General features: G+C 35.6%; 1 pseudogene; it reads right to left on the bottom strand.

Annotated features, from left to right (window-relative positions):
• LOC114914641 (putative disease resistance protein RGA4) overlaps positions 1-24,724 on the bottom strand; it is a 170,102-nt pseudogene that overhangs the window by 127,882 nt on the left and 17,496 nt on the right.

The raw sequence follows: 24,724 nt of genomic DNA, 5'->3' as shown, positions 1-24,724 counted from the left end.
AGTATAAATAGACTGAAAAAGAATGAGATCCTTGACGTAATTAAATCTGAGTCGATTCCAGCCTATGAATCATGCCTTCGAGAAAAAATGACTAGATTATCCTTTGTGGGACAAGAAAAAAGGGTCACTAAGTTACTAGCTCTAATACACACCGATGTGTGTGACCCATTTGATGTGCAGACCAAGAATGGTTATAGCTATTTCATTATCTTTATTGATGATCTATCACGGTATGGATATATATTTTTTATAAAACATAAATCTGAAGCTTCTCAAAGATTCAGAAAATCAAGCAAGAGGTAGAGAAGTAAACAGGTAAACCCATCAAAGTCCTAGGATCTGATCGAGAAGGAGAATACATGAGTGCTGAATTTTTAGGATATCTTAAGGAGAATGGCATTGTCTCTCAATGGACTCTTCCCGGCACATCTCAACTTAATGGGATATCTAAAAAAAGAAATAGGATCCTATTAAATATGGTCTGATCCATGATGAGCTTCACTGATTTATCCATATATTTTTAGAGATATGCCTTACTTATCATGATATATATTTTAAATAAGATTCTTTCTAAATCTGTTCCTACCACACTATATGAGATATGACATGGTAAGAAGTTGAGTCTAAGTTACCTTAAGACTTGTGAATGTCTAACCTATGTTAAAAAATAGAAAGCTGATAAGTTAGAAGATAGATTAGTTATAGCTCGATTTATAGGATATTCCAAGAAATTCATTGGATACTACTTTTACTTTTCATATGATCACAATATGATTGTGAGTCGCAATGCCACATTCCTAGAAAATTAGTTTATCCAGGATGGCGGTAGTGGGAGATTAGTTGAGCTCGATGAGAAAGTCTTTGAAAAGTAATGAGCTATAGATCCTCAGGAACCTATTCAGATGAGCCAGTAGTCAGTGTTTCACCTCTGTTTTATGGATCAGGTAGAATCTCCCATCCTCCTGAAAGATACATGGGTATACTGAAAGAGGATGTAGAGGAAGCGTTCTTTGTATGAGATGGGGGTCATGGTGATGATCCTAGTACTTTTGATGAGGCAATATCTGATATCGATTCTGAGAAATAGTTAGATACAATGAAGTCAGAAATTGACTCAATGTACTCAAATCAAGTATGATCCTTAGTGGATCTACCGAAGAAAATTATTTTCATTGGATGTAAATAGATCTACAAAAAAAAAATAGATGCTAATGGTAAGATAGAGATCTACAGGACAAGATTGGTGGCGAAAGATTATAGTCAGCATGAAGGTATTGACTATCATGATACTTTTTCATCTGTAGCCATATTGAAATCTATCTTTACATTACTTGCTGTTGTAGCTTACTATGATTATGAAATTTGACAAATAGATGTGAAAACTACTTTTCTGAATAGATTATTTGAGAAAGATATCTATATGGAGTAGCCTCTGGATTTCACATCTGGTAATAATGATCATCAAGTCTGCAAGCTGTAAAAATCCATCTATAGACTAAAGTACGCTTTCCAGAGCTGGAATCTTTATTTTGATAATGTGATCAATCATTTGATTTCATCAAAAATGAAAAAAAATTTTGTGTTTATAAAAGAATTAGTAGGAGCATGTTTGTCTTCCTCGTACTGTACGTCGATGATATCCTCCTTATTAGGAATAATATTTTCATGCTGACTTCGATCAAGGCTTGGTTGTCTAAGAAATTTTTTATGAAAGATCTAAAAAAAGTATCCTATATCCTTAGGATAAAGATCTATAGAGATAGACCTAGAAGGATGTTTGGCCTATCATAAAAGCTGTATATAGAAAAAATACTAAAGCAGTTCAACATGAAAATTTCGAAAGAGATTTGCTATCCCTTAGGTATGGTATTCAACTCTCTAAGACGATATACCCTAACACTTCTGAGGAGATCAAGTGCATAAGTAGGATCCCTTATGCTTCAATGATTGGGAGCCTTATGTGCATTATGCTATGTACTCGATCTGATATTATCCCTGCTGTGAGTGTTACAAGTAGGTATCAGTCGAATCCAGACGAAGAGCACTGGATAGCTATGAAGAACATCCTTAAGTACTTATGAAGAACTAAGGATTTATTCTTGATCTTTGGAGGAGCACCTGAATTATGAATTGAGGGTTGTACAGATTCAGACTTTATGTGGGATCCTGATGATTGAAAGTCTACATCGAGATATGTATTTATATGCAATGATGGTGCAGTCAGCTGGAAGTGTTCCAAGTAGAGCATCATTGTAGATTCGATCATAAAGGCTGAGTATATGACCACTTTGGATGCTGTAAAAAAGACTTTTGGTTCAAAAAATTTATCACGGAACTTGATGCAATGACATCGATGCCATACCACTATACTGTGACAATAATAGAGCCATAATACTTGCTAAAGAGCTCCGATCTCGTCAAAAATTAAAGCACATTGAACAGCAATTTCATATCACACGCGACTACCTTAAGAAGCAATATGTCGAGGTGCGAAGAGTAGACTTCTCGAATAATATAGCAGATCCACTAACAAAGCAGTTGAGACAGTCCAAAATAGAAGCTCATTTTGAGAAGATGGGGCTTAGATTAATGGCTAATTGACTTTAATCCAAGTGAAAGATTATTAGATATATATCCTAGAAATCAATTGTTGGCTGACATATTTTTATTCTATGACACATATTTATACTTAAACTATTGATTTAATCAATAAAGGATAAATTTTCATTTTCTATTCAAGTATTATGTATCCTTGAATCATTCTTGAAATTGATGTTATAATATATATTCTCAAATATGGAGAATTAGAGGTATGTATGATATATTTCTAAATTACTTTCGATCATAGGATGGTCATAGAGATGGTGATCCTTCCAGATAGGTCGGTGCATGACTCACTTATTTTGGAATAGATGAGCCACTAATCTATGATATAGAGACATTGAGCAAAAAGTATGGATAGTTGTTAGAGAACAACTAATACTGAGCGTGATCATACAAAAAATTATATAGCTTTTTATTCGATCGTCAGTGATTATCTCGATGCTGTAGTTGTATGATTGGTCTTTTAATCTGCGATGTCACAGTTGCTTACAGTAAGATTACTGTAGTTTGACTACATATAAACATTAACTCGATTATAAATCTTTGTAGTGAATATTGACTTCAGTTGGTTAAGCTATACAAGTAACGTGTGCATCTAGATAGAATCTATTGACCTTAATAGAGAGAAGTAGTTCTATAAGATTTGAGAAGTAAAGTTCACAAGTCTATGGCCATAGCAATGTGATTGATGAAAAAAAAAATTTATTTGAAATTACTAATAAACTTGAGCTGATCAGATCTATCATATGACTGATGATGAGGTTTGATAATTTATTTATAATCTACCATCTAGTCGAAACTTATGATAGAAGGACTGTATCATACATTAACTACATCTAGAAGTTCTATTTCGATTATACTAAGTTTCTACAATATATTGCTAGATGTCATTGGTGGATTGTAAAAACTCAATAGGATTATTTTAGATCAATGATGCTTATCGAGTTAGAATAAAACTATCCCAACACATTGAAAGGGATTTCAGTCGTATCTATGATAGAGATCATGGTATGTCTCACTATTAGATAGAATTGAACCTATGGGGTCACACATAAAGAGAGAAGATCTAGATTGATTATAATTGGGCTTATAAAGCATCAATTAATATAAATTTAGAAAAATTTTATTGGATTTATGTTAACCTTACTAGCATCTAGATGAATCCAATTTCTCTTGTAGTTGATTTACTTATATGATAAGTTTTAACTAATTTCTACATTTGATTTGAACTTAATTGAATTTGATTCAATAAGATCTAACGGTTGGATATTTAATTTATGGCTTGAATTAAATCAAGAAAGAGTTTCTTGATTTTATTCATTAAAAACCCTTGAAGAAAATTTATGAAATCATGTGAGCTGATTTGACACTTTTAATTGGATCTCATATGATGGGATGTCTAGCACTGGATGTGGACTTGGGTGAGTTATGGATGGCACCCTATTTATTTGGTCCAAGCATATTATGGCTAGAACTTCTAATATGATTAGAAGAAGGGATCCTAATTTGATTAGGACATCCTTATGTTGTCTATTTAAAGGATCCTAGCCTTACCTTCTCACATAATCTCACTTCCTCCCTCCTTGACGCCACCCTTACTGTGCTCATGCCCCCTCCTCTCTCTCTAGCCCATGCCTTTTCTCTTTAGGCATCTTTCTTGGATCTAGGGACAAGTGGGCGGCATCCTTCTACTTGGTGTCAATTGGTTGACACCAAGTTTAAGGTAGTTTCATTCTCTTTCCCTCAAATTGTTGGAAGTTAGTTATAACCACTTCTTAGTTGTTGTTCTTCTTAATTAGTTGAGAAATTCAAAAAAAAATTGATTTCTTCAAGAATTAAGAAAAAAAGATCAAAAGGGTTCATAATTAAAAATCCTGTCCAGGCTTGGTTCAAGCCTATTCAGGCTTTTGATTCAGACAAGCAGGATCTTAGAGAAATGATATTAGCCTTGTGGATACCCATAGAGGTAGAATACTTATACTGCTGATTCAAAATCTGTTCAAACCCAAATTCAGAGATTGAATTGGATTCAACCCCAGTTATAGGTTTGAAGCAAAAGAAAAGTGATTCAGATATGTGAATTGATTACAGATTTTCATTTATTCATCCTAAAATCAGTTTACGTTAATTTCAGTATATGAACTAGATCCATAGATGCTTTCATACGATGAATGCATGCTTAGATTAAAAATATTTTAATCTAATTTTTTTACTATATTTTGGATTTAAAAAAATTTTAAAATCCATATGCACTGGCACCTGTAAAAAATTCAATAGTCATATCAGAGCCACATGTTCATATATATAAAAGTAACACAAAATTTTAAAAATTATTTTTAAAATTTTGATCTTAGATTATACATGAGATGTATATATTTATGTTCAGATCTAATAGTATTTTAGATCTAATTTTTATTTATATATACAATATATGAAAGCATGCATAGATTAGAAATTAAATTTTTGTGATTTAAATTTTTGGTATATGTGATATATGATGGTATGTTTAGATTTAAAATTGATTTCTAAAAAATATAAATTTTTTTATATATATGATATATGATTGCATGCATGTTCTGAAAGTATTTTAAGAATCAAAAACTTACTTTTTATGTAATTTGTATAGATTCTAACAGGTCATGTAAATATCAAATCCTAGAATAAATTATCTTTGCTGGGCATGGACCATATCCTGTTAAGATCATGATCCATCCCACCTATAGATAATTTATTCAGGAATCAAGCTAAAAAGGAATTGAATAAAATTTGAAAATATTTTATTAATTATAAAGAATATAAAAAAAAATACATAAAATTATGTAAGGATATTTGTACTCCTCTACAGACTGCATCTTAGCTAAACATGGCTCAGATTGAATACATCTTCTGAAAGATTCAAAACCCTATCAAAACACCTCCTCTTCCTAAAGCACTCTCTTTCTTCTCTACTCTCCTTCTTCTCTACTCTCCCTCTCTTTCAAATCCTAAAACCTAAAAAATAAAGAAAAAAATTCTACAGCTGCCTGTTTCTTACTCTCTATTACCCATGATCTCTCTCTTTTATAGACTACAGGATCTCTCGAGTCCTGACCATCCACGGACTTTCAATTCCTCTCAACTTCATGTCCCAGGTGAAAACCAAGTCCAGGCCATCAGATCATCATCAACCACACTCAAATCAGCTACAAACAGTCCTAGAATAGATTGGATGAATTCTTGGCTATTGGATCGCATTCCATCCTAATTCTAGACCATTGGATGGTGCAAAGAAGGGTTCGATTTCAATTCTCTCGATCAGCACAAATTCCAGCCATTGGATCGGATCTCTAGATGGCTGTGATCCGTCGGATCATGCCAACCAAGTGGGCCACCACTGCGTGATATGGAACAGAGCGCCCTCAGTCATCCATCAAGTGCTCAAATCACCTATCAACCATCCGATCGCACAAAAGAAAGCCGCTCGCCCCTGTGTTGTGACGTGGATCAGTGATCCTGTTCTGTGGACCGCATGTGAACCAACCGATTGGTCCATTGTACATCGGACGCCAATTTGGGTTGATTTAGGCTTGATTTTGGGTCAATTTGGGTTCCGTTTCGAGCCCAATTTGGCTTGAATTTGGGCCTCTTTTAGGTCTCCATTTAGAATCTATTTTGAGTCTAATTTACTTTCAATTTTTTTTTTGACTTGCGAATCGGGCTCTTTATATTGACGGTCATCTTTCGTGCAAAACACATACAAAAGCATCAATTTTTAAGAAATAAAGGTCAATTAATAGATATTTTGATACTTATTTTGAGATATTTAATATACTTACACACCCTCCAACTTGAGCGTTGGTCGTTCTCGAGTAAAGAAAAGAATTAGTGTTAGATACCATCATACTCTGAAATGGATATTTTATCAAATAACTTTTTAAACAATCCATTGATATTCAGAAGAATATTGTTAAGCTAGGTCATAGGAGTACTAATACTCACTAATATGGTGGCTAAATAAAAAATAAAAATTATTTTCAAGCCTTCTCTAAATCAATTTCTATTTTTATCTTCAAATTATCTACTTTAATATAAGCAAGTACAAAGTAACTCTTACTCCCTCCTTTTTTTTCTTTCTTTTTTTTATTTTTTTCTAAAAGAGACATCTTCACATTGCCTATTTTTTGACATGAACATCAATCTTCATGAGGTAAAGAGGCTCGGTTACTTAATGGGAGACCAATATTTAGAACTTGTCTTTTTTTTTTTATGAAGGAACGTATAGATACTCTACTTATACTTGTAAAAAGTAAACTCTTCTTTGATTCTAGTAGGGAGAGTTAGAAATGCTAAAATGATTCTATTCTATATTTAACCATCTATTAGGTTTTCCTAATACTTGATCCTTGGTGTCTCAAGAATTGTCTAGATGAACAACAATTACTATTTTAAAATTTACTTGATTCAACTCAAATTTAGGATAATCATGTACCTAAATAGTAAATACTTACTTATTTGAGGACTTTAAATTTTTTTATATATATTATTGCCCTTCATCCCCGAACTTAATTTTCATTATTCTCAATGGAGTAAGTAAAATAAAAAAAATAAAATAAAACAAACAGAGATACCATGTGGACTAAGTATACTCATTCATTGACAGGTGCTTCCATACAGAGCAGTCCATTATTCTTAAAAAAATAAAAATTATTAAGAAAATGATAGAAAAAATAAAAAATTTGGATTGCCTTCCAAAAAGTGCTAAGTTTAATATCTTCAGTCAAACACTATGATTCTCGTCTATTCTATGTAAAATATTGAATTAATAAATTTTAATAATTTTGGATTACCAATATCAGATACATCTTTCAGTATTTCAAAAGGATAGGACCAATCATGAGGTCTTATCATCATGATAGTAAAACATCCATGGAATGCTTTACGACAATTAGCCCAAATTATTAGAGTGTACTGGGCAAGCACACTATACTAGAGTCTAAAAATGTTAAAGTCAATAAGGGATGGTATTTGCTAGATCGAGATCGGAGATAATGGTTTAAAATTTTCTTCAATTATAGCCTGATCTACCCCAATCTCTATTTTGGGTATGCTATGTCTTGGCATAATCCCTTTTCGATCTATAACCTAGAATTTTTTTCAAATTAAAATTAACTCTATCTTCATACATCATTTTAGTACTACAGATAAATTTTAGAGATAGTCTTCAAAAGTAGTGCTAAATACAAAAAAATCAGTCATAAAAATCTTGAAATTGTTATCCCTTATTTCAATAATATTCCATCCGACAGCTTCTTCATGTGTTTTTAGAATACCCACAAGTTGGGCTTCCTGATTAGGGATCACTGATAGAATATCAGTGGGTGCATCAAGAAGTGGCTTCAATTTTAGAGTAGTTAGTGATTCTAATGAGGGGCTATTGGTGGGCTAGGTGGTGGCTTATATTTTTCAATCCAAAGTAAGGTGGCTTTAAGATAGGATGTATCACTAGGTCATTTACTTTTGTAATATACCCATCTTCATCACAATCGTCTATCCCAAAATGAGTCTGACAAGAATTTAATGAATTCTGGAGAAGAATTATGGGTATAGCTTCCTCTATTGTGTTATACATTTGTAGTCTTAGAAAGTCTCAATTACTTCTATCATTTTATCAATTTGTCCTTCCTTCCCATTAAAAGGAATTGGTGATTTTAGGGCACTTGAGAATAGGATCGTAGATAGGTAAGGTGATGATGGAATTGGTTCATCCTATTATTCTAATTCTTTCTTATATGTTTCTACCTTAGTCAAATTATCTAAGTTGGTCTCTTCGATTTTGCAGGATTGTTCTTTGATCGTTTTATTCTCGAGAGTCATCATCGATTGTTCAGAAAAAATTATCAAGACATTAAAACTTCTAGCTAGGCATTATTCCTTAGGGACACTCTCGGATTGACTAGGCAACTCTCTTCCCTCCTCCCTCTGCCTGATTTGGATTTCTAGTTCTTTTAAGGATTGCTAGATATGATTGTTGTGTTGATTGTAGAGTTCTATCCTAACGCTTGCTGAAATCTCTCTTCAAAAATTGAGTCATTGTTAGTTGGAGAAGGTTGATTATGTGGGTAAGGCATATCGCAATAAGGTGCATCCATGAATGTAGGTCTTTCTATTGTTGGGGTAACTACTGGTTGTGGTTCCCACAAAAAATTCAATTGAGGCCTCCCGCCTGGATTATAGGCATTAAAGTATAGATTATTTCCTGATCTATAGACCATTTGAGTTTGATCTTGATGATTAAACTCAAAAAATTAGTGTGCGATTGAGCATCCACTCACTCACAAAGTGAGTGCTCGAATATATTGCACAAACATATTGCATCAGAAGAAATGATGGATACAAAGAGTGTCTGATGGCCGTTAGATGATCTAATCTGTGGGATAGCTCATGCAATCTACTATCGAGATCCATCTCAGACTGTTCTAATTATTCAGATATGAAATCAAGGGTTTTAGATCAGAGCAATCCTCTTCTAATTTTTTTTTTAAATAAGAAGAGGTACAAGGGAAGAGAATTCTAAAAATAAGAACCTAGAGGATCCTAGATCTAAGAGATAGGTGCGAAGAATTTTTTTATATTTTTAATGTTTGTAGGTTAGCAATCAAGTTATGCAATCAATCCTAGCTAAAGGTTATCCTAGATCTAGATAGCTTGTAATTGTCAAGATCACCTTCGAGCACTTCAAGTAAAAGACTAGCCACTTAATTGATCAGATAAGTGTAAGATTGATGGAGGCCCCTTATTGTTTTTCTTAGATATTAATTAAAATTAGTCAAGCGAACGGAACTAATTAAATAACCATCTTCCTTGGAGATCTTATCTCTGAATCACTTTTCTAGACATCAGTTAAACTAACTAATCCTAACTCGGTCCAACTCTGAGGGTTCCTTGTCTTACTGAGATCGAGAATATTTAAGGACCAATGTCTAATTAATTTTAATTAGGATTTAGATTTATACGAAATAAAAGGTGGTGATTTGTAGGCCAAGAAAGGATGATAAAATCTTCACCTTATCTTGTTTAAGATTTGTGCTCTTAAGATATTTTATGAAAATATATAATAAAAAAAAAGAAAAGATGTCCAATTCAAGTAAGAAGCTTTTAAGATTTAATTAGTTTCTCTATTTTGATTAAGTGTTATACGGTGTCTTTATTTTTTTATTATATTATGTTATCTCAAGCAAGAAGAATAAAAAAAATTTAATTAAGTTAATTAGATTTAACGAGATTTAAAGAATCTAACTAAATGAAAAGTAAATTATGCTAAGATTAAAAGACAACTAAGTAACCTACAAATACAATAAGAAATCAAATCTACTTTCAGGATAGTGAATTATTCTAAGCAATGAAAAGTAATAAATTACTAAAAATAATAAGCAGTAAATTACTTACGTAAAATAAAGTAACTACTTAATTATGCGTATAAAGTAATCTAGCTAAAAAGTAGTAAAGCAATATAAGGTAAAATAAGTACTAAAATATTTTTTTTACTTTTTTATTTTTTATGGCTTAGTCAACATAATCGTGTCAATAATCTTTGATAATAGTGTCAAATTTTGATTGCTATCGTAGGCAGTCAAAAATAAAGCTAACTTAAACTATATAGATAGGATGAGTCGGAATCGTATCTACAGAGATCAGAGGGTTGAGATGTAATTAATTAAGTAAAAAAAAAATTTGATTCTTAAAAGTTGATAATATTTTAATTAAAATCAACTAATTTAAATCAAAAATAAAATTAAGGGATATATATGATAAAAAGATGTCTTCAGATTTTTAGATGATCACAAACATAGATTTTGATATTTGTCATTTTTAGAAGCAATTAAATTCATAATCGATTAGGTGTCCCGCAAATAAATCTCTAGCATAGGCTATCTTATCGAGTACGAACTATATCCTGTCAAGATCATGGCCCGTCCCACAAGTATAGGCTATCAAACGATTAAATTGTACAAATCCTAACAAGTTATATAAATATCAAATTTTAGAATAAATTATCTTTGCTGAGCATGGACCATATCCTATCAAGATCATGATCCATCCCATCTGTAGATAATTTATTCAGCAATCAAGCATATAAAAGAAATTGGATAAAACTTGAAAGCATTTTAGTAATTGCAAAGAATAAAAAACAAATACATAAAATTATGTACAGATATTTGTACTTTCCTACGGACTGCATCTTAGCCAAGCATGGCTCGGACTGGATATATCTTCTGAAAGATTTAGAATCCCTTCATAGCACCTTCTCTTTCTGAAGCGCTCTCTTTCTTCTCCACTCTCTCTCTCTCTCTCAAATCCTAAAACCTAAAAAATAAAGAAAAAAAATTCTACGGCTGCCTGCTGCTTACTCACTGTTACGCACGGTCCCTCTCTTTTATAGACTACAAGATTTCCCGAGTCCTAGCCATCCATGGACCCTTAATTCCTCTCAACTTCGCATCCCAGGCATGTCCCAAGCGAAAACTGAGTCTAGGCCATCGGATCATCATCAAACACCCCCAAATCAGCTGCAAACAGTCCTAGAATAGATCGGTTGAATTCCTAGCCATTGGATCACGTTCCATCCTTATTCTGGACTATCGGATGGTGCAAAGAAGGGTTCTATTTCAATTCTCCCAATTGGCACAAATTTCAGCCATTGGATTAGGTCCTTGGACAGCTTTGGGCTGTCGGATCATGCCAATCAAGTGGGCCACTACCACGTGATATGGAACAGAGTGCCCTTAGCCATCCACCAAGTGTTCAAATCATCTATCAACCGTCCGATCACGTAAAAGAAAGCTGCCCGCCCCTACACCATGATGTGGACCGATGATCCTGTCCTGTGGACTGCATGTAGACTAGCCGGTTGGTCCACTATACATCGGATGCCAATTTGGGTTGATTTGGGCTTGGTTTTGGGTCAATTTGAGTTTCGTTTTGAGTCCAATTTGGCTTGAATTTGAGCCTCCTTTAGATCTCCATTTGGGATCTATTTCGAATCCAATTTGCTCTCAATTTTTTATTTTTTTAATTTGTAAATCGGACTCTTTGTATCAGCGATCATCTTTCCTACAAAACACAAGCAAAAGCATCAATTTTTAAGAAAAAAAATGTTAATTAGTAGATATTTTGATACTTATTTTGGGATGTTTAATGTACTTATCTCTTAGTAATGTTCTTCTGAATATCAATGGACTATTTAGAAAATTACTTGATAAAATATTCATTTGAAAGTATGATGGTAACAATACTAATTCCTTTCTTTACTCGAAGACAAGTAAAGCTCAAGTTGGGGGGGGATGATAAGCACATTAAATATCTCAATGAAAGCATCAAAATATCTATCAATTGACCTTTATTCCTTAAGAACTAAAGTTTTTGCTTGTGTTTTACAAGAAAGATAATCATCAATACAAAGACCCCGATTCGTAGGTTAAAAAAAATAATAGAAGCAAATCAGACTCAAAATGGATCCCAAATAGAGATCCAAAAAAGACTTAAATTGGACTACAAATCAACCCAAATCGAAAACCAAATTGACCCAAAATCGGCCCATCATACTGCTTGGTGTACTATGGACCGACCGACCGATCCATAGAAATGAGGCACGATCCACAACTCGATCCATGTTGTGGGGCACGGAGAGACGGGTTGGATTTGCACCATCAGATGATTGAATTGGCTCAGAACATCTAATTAATGGTTAGGAATGCTCCTAACCATGTCAAGCAGTGGTGGCCCACTAACTTGGCGCGATCTAATGGTCCAGAAGTGAGCTCTATGTGATCCAATGGCTGCAACTTGATGCCGGCTGGGAGAACTAAATAGAAGAAATTTTTAGCACCATCCAATGGTTCAGAACAAAGATCACAAGCGATCCAACGGCCCAAAGTGGAGATAAGCTAGATCCGACGGTAAGCATGGATTCTTAGGCACTGGGCAGCAAGTTTTGGGGTGATTTTGAAGCGTTCGATTGCAATCCAAAAGCTAGAGTTTGTAGATCACCTAGGATGCATTTTGGGACCCGAGTTTGAGAAGATTTGGGACTCCATGGATGGCCAGGACTTGGGAAGGCACTGAAGGCTATAAAAAGGGGGCTACAGTTCCATAAAAAAATCATCCAAGGAAGAGAGCAAAAGCGGGCAACAAAGAGGGGTGCAAGCGACAGCAAAAGGCTTTTCTTTTTTTTTTTTTCTATTTATTGTTTTAGGCTTTGGGAGAAAGGGCAAAATATGAAAAAAGTGCTGGAGATCTCTATGCAAGGCTAGACACCTTCAACCCAGAAAGATGATGAAGTCTGTAAATGGGTTCCTTTTTTTTGCATTTAATTTTTATGTAATAAAATTATACTTATTTTATATCTTTTTATTTTTTTAAAATATTGATCTAGTCTGTACGGCCTATATCCTCTACAGGCATGCCATGATCTCTGGATATGATACATGCATAGGAGAGATAGATTGTCATATGTTAGATTAAACTTTATATCTTGTAATTAGATTTAGATAGTTTATACTCTAAATGGACGAGTCGTGATCTAGAGATATAATCCGTACCTCTCAGAGATAAACTATACTAATATCCTAATCACAAGTATTAATATTGCAACATTAAAAAAAATAAGCTATGTTTTGCATGATGGATTCAAAATTTCTAGATTATCTCTCTGACCTGTGTACATTCACAAACTACTTTAAACTTATAATTTAATTTTTTTTATTTTATTTTTAAATTTTTACACAATCAATTCTTTTTTACTATTTTTTTTGTGAAATAATTATCCTAGATCTTCAAGGATACGATTCCGACTCATCCTCTATATATAATTTGAGTTGATTTTTATTTTTGACTGCCGACAACAGCAATCAATTATCCGATGATCAGTTGTGAGTCGGTGAATACCTTTAGACACTTTACATCAAGATCTTTAGTGATCTTCAATCCAACAATCAGAGCTTCATACTCAACTTGATTGTTTGAAGTTTTGAAGTCAAATCGAAGAGCATATTCGATCATCATTCTGTCGACGTTGGCTAAAATGAGACCCATACCATAGCCTTGGGTGTTTGAAGCTCCATCCATACATAGAATCCATGCTGAATCCGAAGCCTCTCCTTGGGGTCGATCCTCGACTTAGCTATCGTCGATCTAAGTACGCTCGATAATAAAGTCGGTGAGTATCTGAACCTTCATTGAGGATCGTGGGACATAAGAGAGATCGAACTCACTGAATTTACTACCCATTTGGCCATTCTCTCCAAAATGTTTGGCCATTGAAGTAGAGTTTTTGGAGAGAGATCGATCAGGATTTTCACTGAGTGGATATGAAAATAAGGTCATAGTCATCGAATAGTCATTATGATCATGAAGATGATCTTTTTGATCCGAAAATATTTGACTTTAGCTCTGTATAACATCTGACTTATGTAGTAGATTGATTTTTGTACTTTATTTTCTTCTCAGATCAGCACCAAGCTAACAAATTCAACAGTCACAGCCAAATACATGAATAATTCATCATCAGTATTTGACTTTGTCAGAAGTGGAGGATAACCTAAATATTGCTTTAAGTCGTCGAAAGCCTTCTGGCATTCTTCTGTTGAAGTGAAGTCTTTTATCTGCCTGAGGATTTTAAAGAAGGGGAAGCGTCACTCTGCAGACTTGGAGATGAACTGGCTTAAAGATGCAATGCATCCCACCACTTCTGAATATTCCTTTGAGAAGTTGAAGGCTTTATGTTGAGAACCGTATTGATCTTCTTGGAGTTGGCCTCGATGCCTCGCCTTGTCACCATGAAATCGAGAAAATTTTTTGATATGACGTCGAAGGCATACTTAGTTGGATTCAATTTTATCTGATATCTCCTCAACGCATCGAAAGCTGCCATCAGGCTGGCGATATGGAGAGTAGCTTTATTGCTCTTCACGAGTATGTTATCATTGTAGACCTTCACGTTGCGATTGATCTGATTCTTGAAAACTTTATTGATTAATCTCTAATATGTAACTCTGATATTTCTAAGATCGAAAGGTATGACTTATAGTAGTACAAATCTTTTGTCAATGATAAACGCCATCTTCTCCTCATCCTCAGGTGTCATTCGAATCTACTTGTAACTGAAGAAGATATCCATAAAACTGAGTAGTTGATGGCCCGACATAGCGTCAACTAATTGATCGATCCAGGAGAGTGAAAAGATATCCTTAGAACAAGCTTTATTCAGATTGGTGTAGTCAATGTATATTTGCCATTTGCCATTAGTTTTCTTTACCATCACGATGTTCATGAGTCAATCTGGATAGATCACCTCATGAATAAAGTCAACTGTTAGTAATATATCAACTTCTTTGTCGATGGCCTCTATCACTCAAGAGTGAAACTTCTTTTCTTTTGTCTCACCAGCTTGTGCTTAACATTGATATTTAATCAGTGGACAATTATATTAGGTGGGATGCCTAGCATATCTAAGATAGACCAAATGAAAATATCTGCATTCCTCCTCAAAAAGATGATGAGCTCCTCCCATAGTTCGTCGCTTAGTGAAGATCCAACCTAGATGGTTCTAGTCGGGTCTTCACCATTAAGGGGCACCAAGATGAGTCACTCTGTTGGTTTTCTTCGACTTTTTTCTTCTCTTTGATCCAGTCCATCGTCGATGGGAAGAGTTTTAGTTGGTTCTTTTCTTTGATTATGGTTAAGTAACACTCTCGAGCCAACTGTTGATCTCCCCTCATTTCATCGATTTCTTTCCTCATCGAAAAATACACGAGCAAGTGGCATGTCAAGACAATTATTCGGAGTGGATTTAGTCCAAGTTGTCCCAAGATAACATTGTAGGTAGAAGGAATCCAAACCATAAGAAAATTAAGCCGCACAATCGATTGTCGAGGTAGTTGCCTGGCAGTGACAGAAAGTTATATCTCTACTTCTATCTTGATCGAGTCGCCAGTGAATCCGATTAGAAGAATGTTGACTGGTTTAAGTTGGTTAGTAAAAAGTCATATATGAGAGAAATAATCATAGAAAATCATGTTGGCTGAGCTTCCATTATCAATAAGACATCATTTTACATCATAATTAGCTATTGTCATTGATATAACAACATCATCATTATGAGGAGTTTAGACTCCTCGCAGATCTTCCTCGAAGAAGATGATATCGTCATTTGTCCGCTGACATTTGGAGGAGCTTTTCGAGTCATCTACCCCTTGAAGTCTTGATCCTACTGAGATCATGTTGATCACGCCGCCGTAGGTTGAGCATGAGATTCTTCCTCAGGATGCAGCTATAGCTGAGAATCACCAGGCAGCTGCACAGGTCGGTCCCAAACATACTTTCTGAGATATTTCCACCTTATGAGGTTTTCTATCTCATTCTTCAACTGGATGCATTCTTTGGTATTATGATTGTGATCATGATGGAATTGACAGTAGCACTTCTAGTTACAAAATGTTGCCTTTGACTTCATCGGTTAGGATCGTCGAAGATAGTCCTCCCCCTCTATCATACCTATCATCGAAGTTTTTAGGCTTCAGACTTGGTCGAAAAGGTAGAGCCTCCCTCCCAGTGCGGACTCAGTTGGGTTCCATGGAGGTTTCTTCTTTCTTGATCTTTTTTTTCTAACCCTTGCCCTCAGATTGGTGCCGGTTAGTTGCACCCTCCTCAGCTCAGATGTAGTTATGTGCGTGCTCGAGGAGTTCGGTATATGTCTAAGGAAACATCTTGTCTAGAGAGTAGGTAAACTTGGAGCTGTGCAGTATCCACTTCATGGCTACGATGGTCGTCGATCCGTTGAGGTCCCGGACCTCCAAAGTGGTGGAATTGCAACGTGCCATGAAGCCTCGTAGAGATTCTTCATCTTACTGTCTGATGGAAAAAAGACTGTCGGAGGTTTGTGGCACTCTTCGATTGGTGCCGAAGTGCATCATTAAGAATTGATCAAACTACTTGAACGAATGGATATTCTCTGATTGAAGTCTGGAGTACCATGTTCGAGCAATTTTTTGAAGAGTAATCAAAAAGACGATGCAGAGAAGGGCATCGGATGCCTCCTGAAGAAGCATAAGAGCCTTATAGCTCTCGAGGTGGTCGAGCAGATTGATAAAGCAGTTGTATAGCTCTATCTGCGGTGTCTTAAACTAGCTCAAAATCGGTTCATCGAGGATCCATCGAGAAAAGGAGGGATGGGTGTTGATGCCAAGCTCGCCAATGGGATCCTAATTATTTGTTTGGAGCTGATCCAGACGACGATCAAGCTCCTTCAGCTTACGATCATATTCGTCCAACTGCCGTTGAGACTCGTCGGGATGCTTGAAATATTTTGGGATAGAACCTTCCCCAGACGAAGAAGAACTTGATGAAGATTGGGGTCTCTTCCCCTTGTGTGAGGCTCATCGAGGGAAAGGAGATTGATGATCATCGAAATCGGCATGTGGGGCCTATCGGGAGTCAGGATGTGGTGACTACTGGATGGGTTGATGACTTGTCTGATGAGAGTATCAAGTCGAGTGGCAGGATGGAGAACGAGGCTGGTGGCTGTACCTAGAAGGCACATCTTACGATGCCAAATCCTTCTACCGCTGTGGCTGCTACTGCTCTATAGTCTGTTAGAGACTATGGACAACCTCCATTAATATTTTAACTTGCTATAGCAAGGCAGTAAATTATTATTGGTCTGCTATTACCACCCATCGTGAAGCACTAGGCTCCCTATGGGTCACCAATGGGGCATCATAGCAAGATGAGCATCGAGCGAAGCCTGCGGAGGTATTTTGCACTCTTATCTTGGCCATTGCAACTCTTGGAAGAATGTTTCTTCTTTCTCCTATCTAGTGTGCCAAACTGTTGCGGTCTATCTCCGACGGGATAGTCAGATTGTCGCACCTAAGTACCGAACGGTAAGAAGTCGGAAGAGGATGTCAGCTCATCGGAGAAAGAGCACAATCGAGAGGGTCGAAGACAAGAGCAAGGGCTTACAATCTATTGAACTAAAAATTGGATGGAGGTTGGGTCAATCGGGGCCCGATGGAAAAAAGGTCAGTCGGTGATGTCTGGAGGCAACAGCGAAATCTGCAAAATAAGTCCTGATCAGAGATTGCTCTGACGGAGATCCTCCGATGCTCATATCAGTTTCTATCTCAATAGATGAAGGAGCGAGAGAGGCAGAATTTTGACTTATGTGTTTGCCTGCATACCTGGAGGGTCCCTTCTTATCTCTATTTATAGAGGGATTAAGATCAAGAGGGAGAGAAGAGAAGCCCATTCTCGATTTCTTGGCCGTACTGAGCAATACAGATCATCCCTCTGACTCTGATAGCACATTTGTCTTTTGTTTGGTGCACAGGTGGCCGTGGCGGTGGGTTATACCATACGTGTAGCATAATTAATGACTTTGGAGTATCCCATCACGATGTGCAGCAGATCGCTAAGGGTATGGCTCCTAGATGACATGATTTGATGTGACTCATGGGACTACATGACGGTTGCGCTCAACCATCAATTGCTCGATCGATATCGATAATCAGATCGGTTGAATGAGCCCATCGAGTGGTGCCTCCTGATCATCGATCCAAGTGAGCTGCTAACTGAAGTAAGATGAATGAGATCGAAAGCAAATCGAGGTGAGCATTCTGCTTACTGATAATTTTGGACAGTTGATTAGAAGATAATATTGGAGAGGCAGATCGGTTATGGGACAATGTAGCCTCTAACTCAGATAATAATAATCTACTGCCATATGTCTAGATAATGATGAGGTCGGCCTTATGATAAGGTCGGACTCATAATGAGGTCGGATTTATGATGAGCTCAGCTGTCAGTCTCCTGATGACCTCAACTTTCTGATGAGATCGACCTGATGAGATTGGCTTAGCAATGAGGATCCACCTCAACAATAATAATATAGGATAATATATTATATTATTAAAATAATATAATATATTATATTATAATATAATAGTTTATTAGAATATCATAATATAATATTATAATATACTATATTAAAATATATTATATTATATTATATTAATTACTTAAATATATTTAATATTATATGACTATATATTATTATATTTTTATTATATATTAATATAATATATATTATATTATGTTAATATCTTATAACATATATTGTAGTATTATATTATATTATAATAATATATTGTTATATTATCATATAATATTATATATTATATTAATATATTGTAATATATATTATATAAATATTATTCTACATAACAATATATTAATTATATTATTTTACTATTATATTGTAATATATTAATATATTATAATAATATCTTTTATTAATATAACATAATATATAATATAATACTATTATAAACAATAATATAATATATTATATTATATTATTATATTATTAAAATAATATAATATAATATAATATAATATATTATATTATATTATTAGATTAAAGGAGTATTTTAGAAATTTGATTTCATATTATCGGTAATCTGATTGTCATACCAAATATGTCAATCAAAATTTTCAATAATTTTACTGCAATATTACCTACATGTATCAAATACAGTAATCAATATTACTGACAATTTAATGATGGTAATCTATTTTGAAGGCAATCCAGATTACCTTTCAAAATTGTCGAGCGATGCACCAAATGCAAACTATATGAAACCAAGCAAATGTTCAGTGGGACCATTCTTGGGGCCAAGGTAACTTTGATATCCTACGTTCCACAAACCCTACACCTGAATACATGTGGAGTGGGAAAAACTGCAGCTAGGTAAGAGTAGACCAAAGCCGGTATGCACCCTATCCTCCGCTCAGTATTCACTGGAGAAAGGTTCAAAGTTTAGAAGCAGAAAATGGCGTTTGTCACACTTTTCACAGAATGAATACAATCTAATTTCAACACAATGAAAAGCATAACAACCAAAGTGCAAAAATAGTTAGAAGAATTAAAGTTTCAGAAGCAGGTTCCTACTTATTCTGGATGGTAATTTGCAAATAAAACAAGAATCTATGCGAGTCTGAATGCCATTCTTCTAGGATAGTCATCTGAAAACAGATCCACATTTGGCTTCTACAGATTTTGAAAAAGCTCTCTCAGAAGCAACTTCAGAAATTGGCTTTCATACATCATACAAAACGCTAAACTTCATAGCAGCAGGAATTAACAGGATAGAGAATGCTACAGCAGCTCCAAATATACCATGCGAAATTGAATAGGTTGCACTCAGCTGTGGCTTCTTCAGAGGCAGATGTGGTGATAATGGACAGTTTGAAACAACCTTGGTGGATTCGGATAAGGCTTGACTTGCAGGGAGGGCTCAGCTTCCATGGGAAGAATTCATTGGCCGTGAAGTTCCCGAATAGAAAGAAGATCCACGAGGTGACCTAGTGAAAGTTTTGTAGCTTCCAAGGTTCTCAAGGCTTGGAAGTGACTGACAAAACCAACCTGTATCAACCAACCAATGATGAATAGGGAACCAACCAATGATGCATGGAAGTATATTTGAGAAGTAAACTGAGGATTTTGCAGATTTATCTCAGGTTTGAACCTTTTTTTAAAGAAATTAGATGGGCTGCATCAAAAGTACTTTTTGGGAGAAAGTAGTATCGCAAGTGATAAGGAAAGAATTGCAATATAAGCACAGGCAAGGTTTGGGCCCTTATTAAAAATTGCGATGCACCAGTTAAGCCTTCCAAATGCAAAAATTCCCAGCAAGCAACTTATGCCACAGAACCATTGGATGAATTTAAAAGCAAAATAGAGGATTGAACGAAAAATTAGGCAGAAGAAAGGAGTATATTTTCAAAATTTAGAAAACTTTAGTCCCCTCTATGGTTTGAGCCCTCATTAAAAATTTAGATGCACCAGTTAAGCCTTGCAAATGAGAAAACTCCCAGCAAGCAACTTATGCCACAGAAACATTGGATGAATTTATAAGCAAAACAGAGAATTTAAGGGAAAAATAGGCAGAAGAAAGGAGTCTGTTTTCCAATTTAGAAAACTTTAGCCCATTCCATGGTTTGTATGTGAACTGTAATTTATGCCAAAAGTTAAAATTTCATTACTGAACAAACTGCTATAAGCTGTGGTTGGGGTTGCAGTTTGCATATCCACCTTGACATAAAAATGTTGTTGCTGTTTTTTCCCTTCACATATAACAGAATTTAACTGCTTTAATATGATTCCAATTGGAACTCTGAACAACGTTTACTTGCTTTAACATATTTTTTAAAATTAAATGTAAGATTTCAGAAATCCAAAGTTTCCCGAGAGAACCTGATATTGAACTTACGTGGGAACTGCCAAACTTTTACATGTGTTAAAGTAATTGGCAAAATAAGATTAAGAAACTTGGAGTATTCAGATTTTACATTAGGACCTTTTAGTGAAACAGCCAGATATTATAGGCAATGCCACAAGGTACATCATTGGCACAATTAACCCAATATCAACCATTCCACAGTGAACCAATGTTAGCAACAACAATCACAGTATAGCAAATATACTGCTCATATCTATTCTATTTACTTGAAAGTCAATGATATACCAAGTCTCATTTCTTTAAAGAAAAAAAAATGCTGCCGCCAAATTTAAAAACCAATTATTCACAGGCGAATTCTGCAAAAAAAAGAGTGTTGCACCTGTTTTCACATTTTTAATATTCCTCTCCTTGATCGACCTTGATTCGGATGGATGAAAGGGATGCTCAGGTTCTTTTTCATGACCCAAGTAAGAAGACATAATATTGCTGAGTGACTAAAAGAAAAAGAAAACCAAAAGATGCATTAAAAACTGAACAATATTAAATGAAAGGGATCGAATCAACATCAAATTAATCTGAATTCACGCAACACTAAATGTCTCATACATAAAATTGAGAAAGACATAAGGAGGAAGAACACTCGACCATCACCCAATCTGATCTCAACCATATTTGACAGCCCAAAATTAATATGCGGAGTGGAGTAGACTAAACCTCAAATCTAGAGAAGAATCCTAGTTCTATGATCAAAGGCTGAAGTCGCCAATTTGGTTTAGATACCCATGTAGGTCTATTGTAGTATTGTGTAAGGATTTGAGAGAGAGGGCATGTAAGATCTTGTTGCTGCCTTAGGAAGCTATTTCAAAAAAAAACTTCCCTCGGACAGTTGCTTCTTGTCCTGGTAATTCTCATGGTGGTTGTCAGCAATTCCTTGCATGATCAACTTCTTCTTGGTCGAAATAACTTTCTGTAGGAAGTAAATTCAAGCAAAAAACTACGCACAGTTGCACCTTGTCTTAGTGGCCAAACATAATCTTTCCAAGTGCCATGCATATATTGATTAACCAAACCTTGATGGGTCTAATATTTTTGACCATTTCTCTAACTGGCAAATCACCAATTGATTTTTTGGGTGTAAACAGCACTTTTGGATAACAGATTGAACATCTGAATGTCCTAAAGAAAGCGCACAAACATAAATAGTAGATGAACTCACTGAACAAATTTATGCTCTTCGCAAAAGTTAGGCACGCATCTGACCACGGTAGCCTCCATATACATGGATCAGAATCGCAGGTGATCTCCTAATATCTAATAGAGGTGCACCAGAATGAAATCGAACGCTCTCCCCTCTCAAAAACGGGAAATCAATCCTACAAGCATAAGCTAATCTTTAAATTTGTTGATGAAGGTAATATCAGAACCATTACATCAGATGAACCAGTTTTTCCTTTCAGGATGCATTTTACGCATGGTGGCTGAGAAAAGTTCAAGATTTTCAATATTTGCATTTTCCCAATCACATCTCGAGCAAAACTTCACATTATTTCAACATTACACACCGATCTAGAAGGAAAAGAACGAAACCTACCTCCAGCTACCGCAGATTTAATTTTCATCGCCATCTCAGTGAAGATCGCGGAAACCTAGCAAAATCGGCAGGCAAAAATAATCAGAAAACAAATTAAAACCGAGTGGCAAATCTGACTCGCATCGACCGGTTATCAAGCCGGATCGGCGTAGACCGTTAGAGGCGAAGGACGCGGTCTGGGGGAGGAGGGTCGTGGAACGGACTCAACGCATCTCCCATTCAAGAAGCGCCTAGTTACCACAAAAAAAAAGGAAGGCCTTCTGCCGTTCTTTTGAATTAAGCTGCCTAGCTATGGAGACAAGCTTGATTTGAGAATAAAAAAAAACTCAGCCAATCTAGTTTCCACATTTGCAAACAAAATGCCGAAGAGGCCTGAAACAGTTCCAGAGATTTCACTATAGCCTTCCACACCGGAGAATATTAAGCCAAGATCTTCTACGCGTCTGTCCAAACCAATTTCTGCTGTGATAAACAGCTTTGATGAAAACATTTCCGGAATGATCAAAACATTTGTTTATCTTGAAAAAGTTAAGTTGAAGACATCCCTGAATTAGGCTCTTATTTAACAGCCTATCACAAGCAACGGAAAGCATGCAAGTGTTTGTTGATCCACAAACCATACAAGAACTCGATGTGGAGTGGATTACCAGCTATAGTAACTTGATGCAATTTCCTTGCAAGGTCACTCCATTGCTTGCTACCAAAAAAACTTTAAAAAGCAAGTAAAAGACACAAGTTTCCAGTCAATTTTAAGACCACAATTGAACAAGAGTTATACAGCTCAATTGCATGCTGATGCCTGTTTTTTCTCCCTCTGACCTACTCCAAAGGTTTCTGGGTATTTGTGAATACAGATTTAATCCAGATTGATTTTTTCTGGTTGTACTGATTAAATCCATGAATACAATGAAATTTTAGGCCCAAACATCTAAACAGGGCCTTAATTTTTTTTGCTCGATCCAATTTCAAAGATTGGTTTACTTTTATGCTGCAACAGCATAGTTAGATCCTCAATTTTGTTACTCTGATCTCACTGTGCACTTCTGTAACCTTTCGCCATCCTTAATAAAAAGGGAGTAGCATTCTGCTACCTCCTGTTCCTTCAACAAAAAAAGGAAAAAACTATGCACCTGAATCTATTTTTAGATCCTATAAACCTCTAATCTTCTATCTCCACCCTCCTCCTGCAACTTCTCTGTACTTTTTCTTCCATTCTTAATAAAGTTGGGTGGCTGTCTCACACCCCCACCCAAATCAAAGAAAAACAATGAGGATATTCTTAAAGTTATGAAAATATGAACCAAGCCAGACTGAAAAATAAGGACTTCGCAAAGGTATTATCCTTGTACATGGCCGTAATCTGGAGTCACTAATATGTAGATGATGCAAAATTTGTTTGTGTGTGCATATATGATATAGATATAGAATTTGAAATTTACCTGACAAATGGATGTAGAGCAAACATAAAGTTCACAACATTTGTATGGTTTCCAGATAAATACGAAAGAAAGGTATGTGATCAATTATCTTTGGTCAATCAGCTCCTCCTCCTTGGCATCGATCCTTCACCAAAGGGCACGTGTCATTCGTTAAGCAAAGTAGACAAGCCATTCCCTGGCAGTGAGCTAACCTTAGGGCAGGTCAGTACATGCAACTTCCTGATAGAGGAGAAATTTACCCAAGAAGCAGGTAGGCTTTCTCCAGCTGTTGAAGGGATGTTAGTTGCTGGAACTACAGCTCCTGTTTGCCTGTAAAGTAACTCATACGATGGCACCAATAAATAGATACGCAAACACTGCAGTGAGGGGAGTCTTCCCAAAAAATTCCACAGATTTTAAAGTTGGATCATGTCGTCTATGCAGAGATGATTGAGAGTTCCCAGTCCCTTCTCCTCTAGGAGCTGCACAGACTCTGAGGACTTGATGAGCTTAGGACATTTTGTGAATTCTAGTTTTCCAAGTGTGGTAAGGAACCGTAACCCCCCAACTTGATCTACGGGCAATCCCAAAGGTCCAAATTTTTGATAGCACCCAAATTTGATAAACAAAGAGATACTTGGTCGCGGTAACCAACGACCCTTAAATTGGTGAGAAACATGAGAATTTGCAAACATCCGGACAGTGCACCACAACAGTCCATGACGCTGAGATATACAAGCGATGAGGACAGGAAGAGAGTACTTCCCTTAGCTTCAAGCATTTACGGAGGAGTATATGGAGAAGAGGTAAAAATTGTGCGCCATCTGCTTCCAACC

This window comes from Elaeis guineensis, chromosome 2 (genome assembly GCF_000442705.2).
Source record: "Elaeis guineensis isolate ETL-2024a chromosome 2, EG11, whole genome shotgun sequence".
NCBI classification, from domain to species: Eukaryota; Viridiplantae; Streptophyta; class Magnoliopsida; order Arecales; family Arecaceae; genus Elaeis; species Elaeis guineensis.
This window is presented reverse-complemented; position numbering and strand designations above follow the sequence as displayed.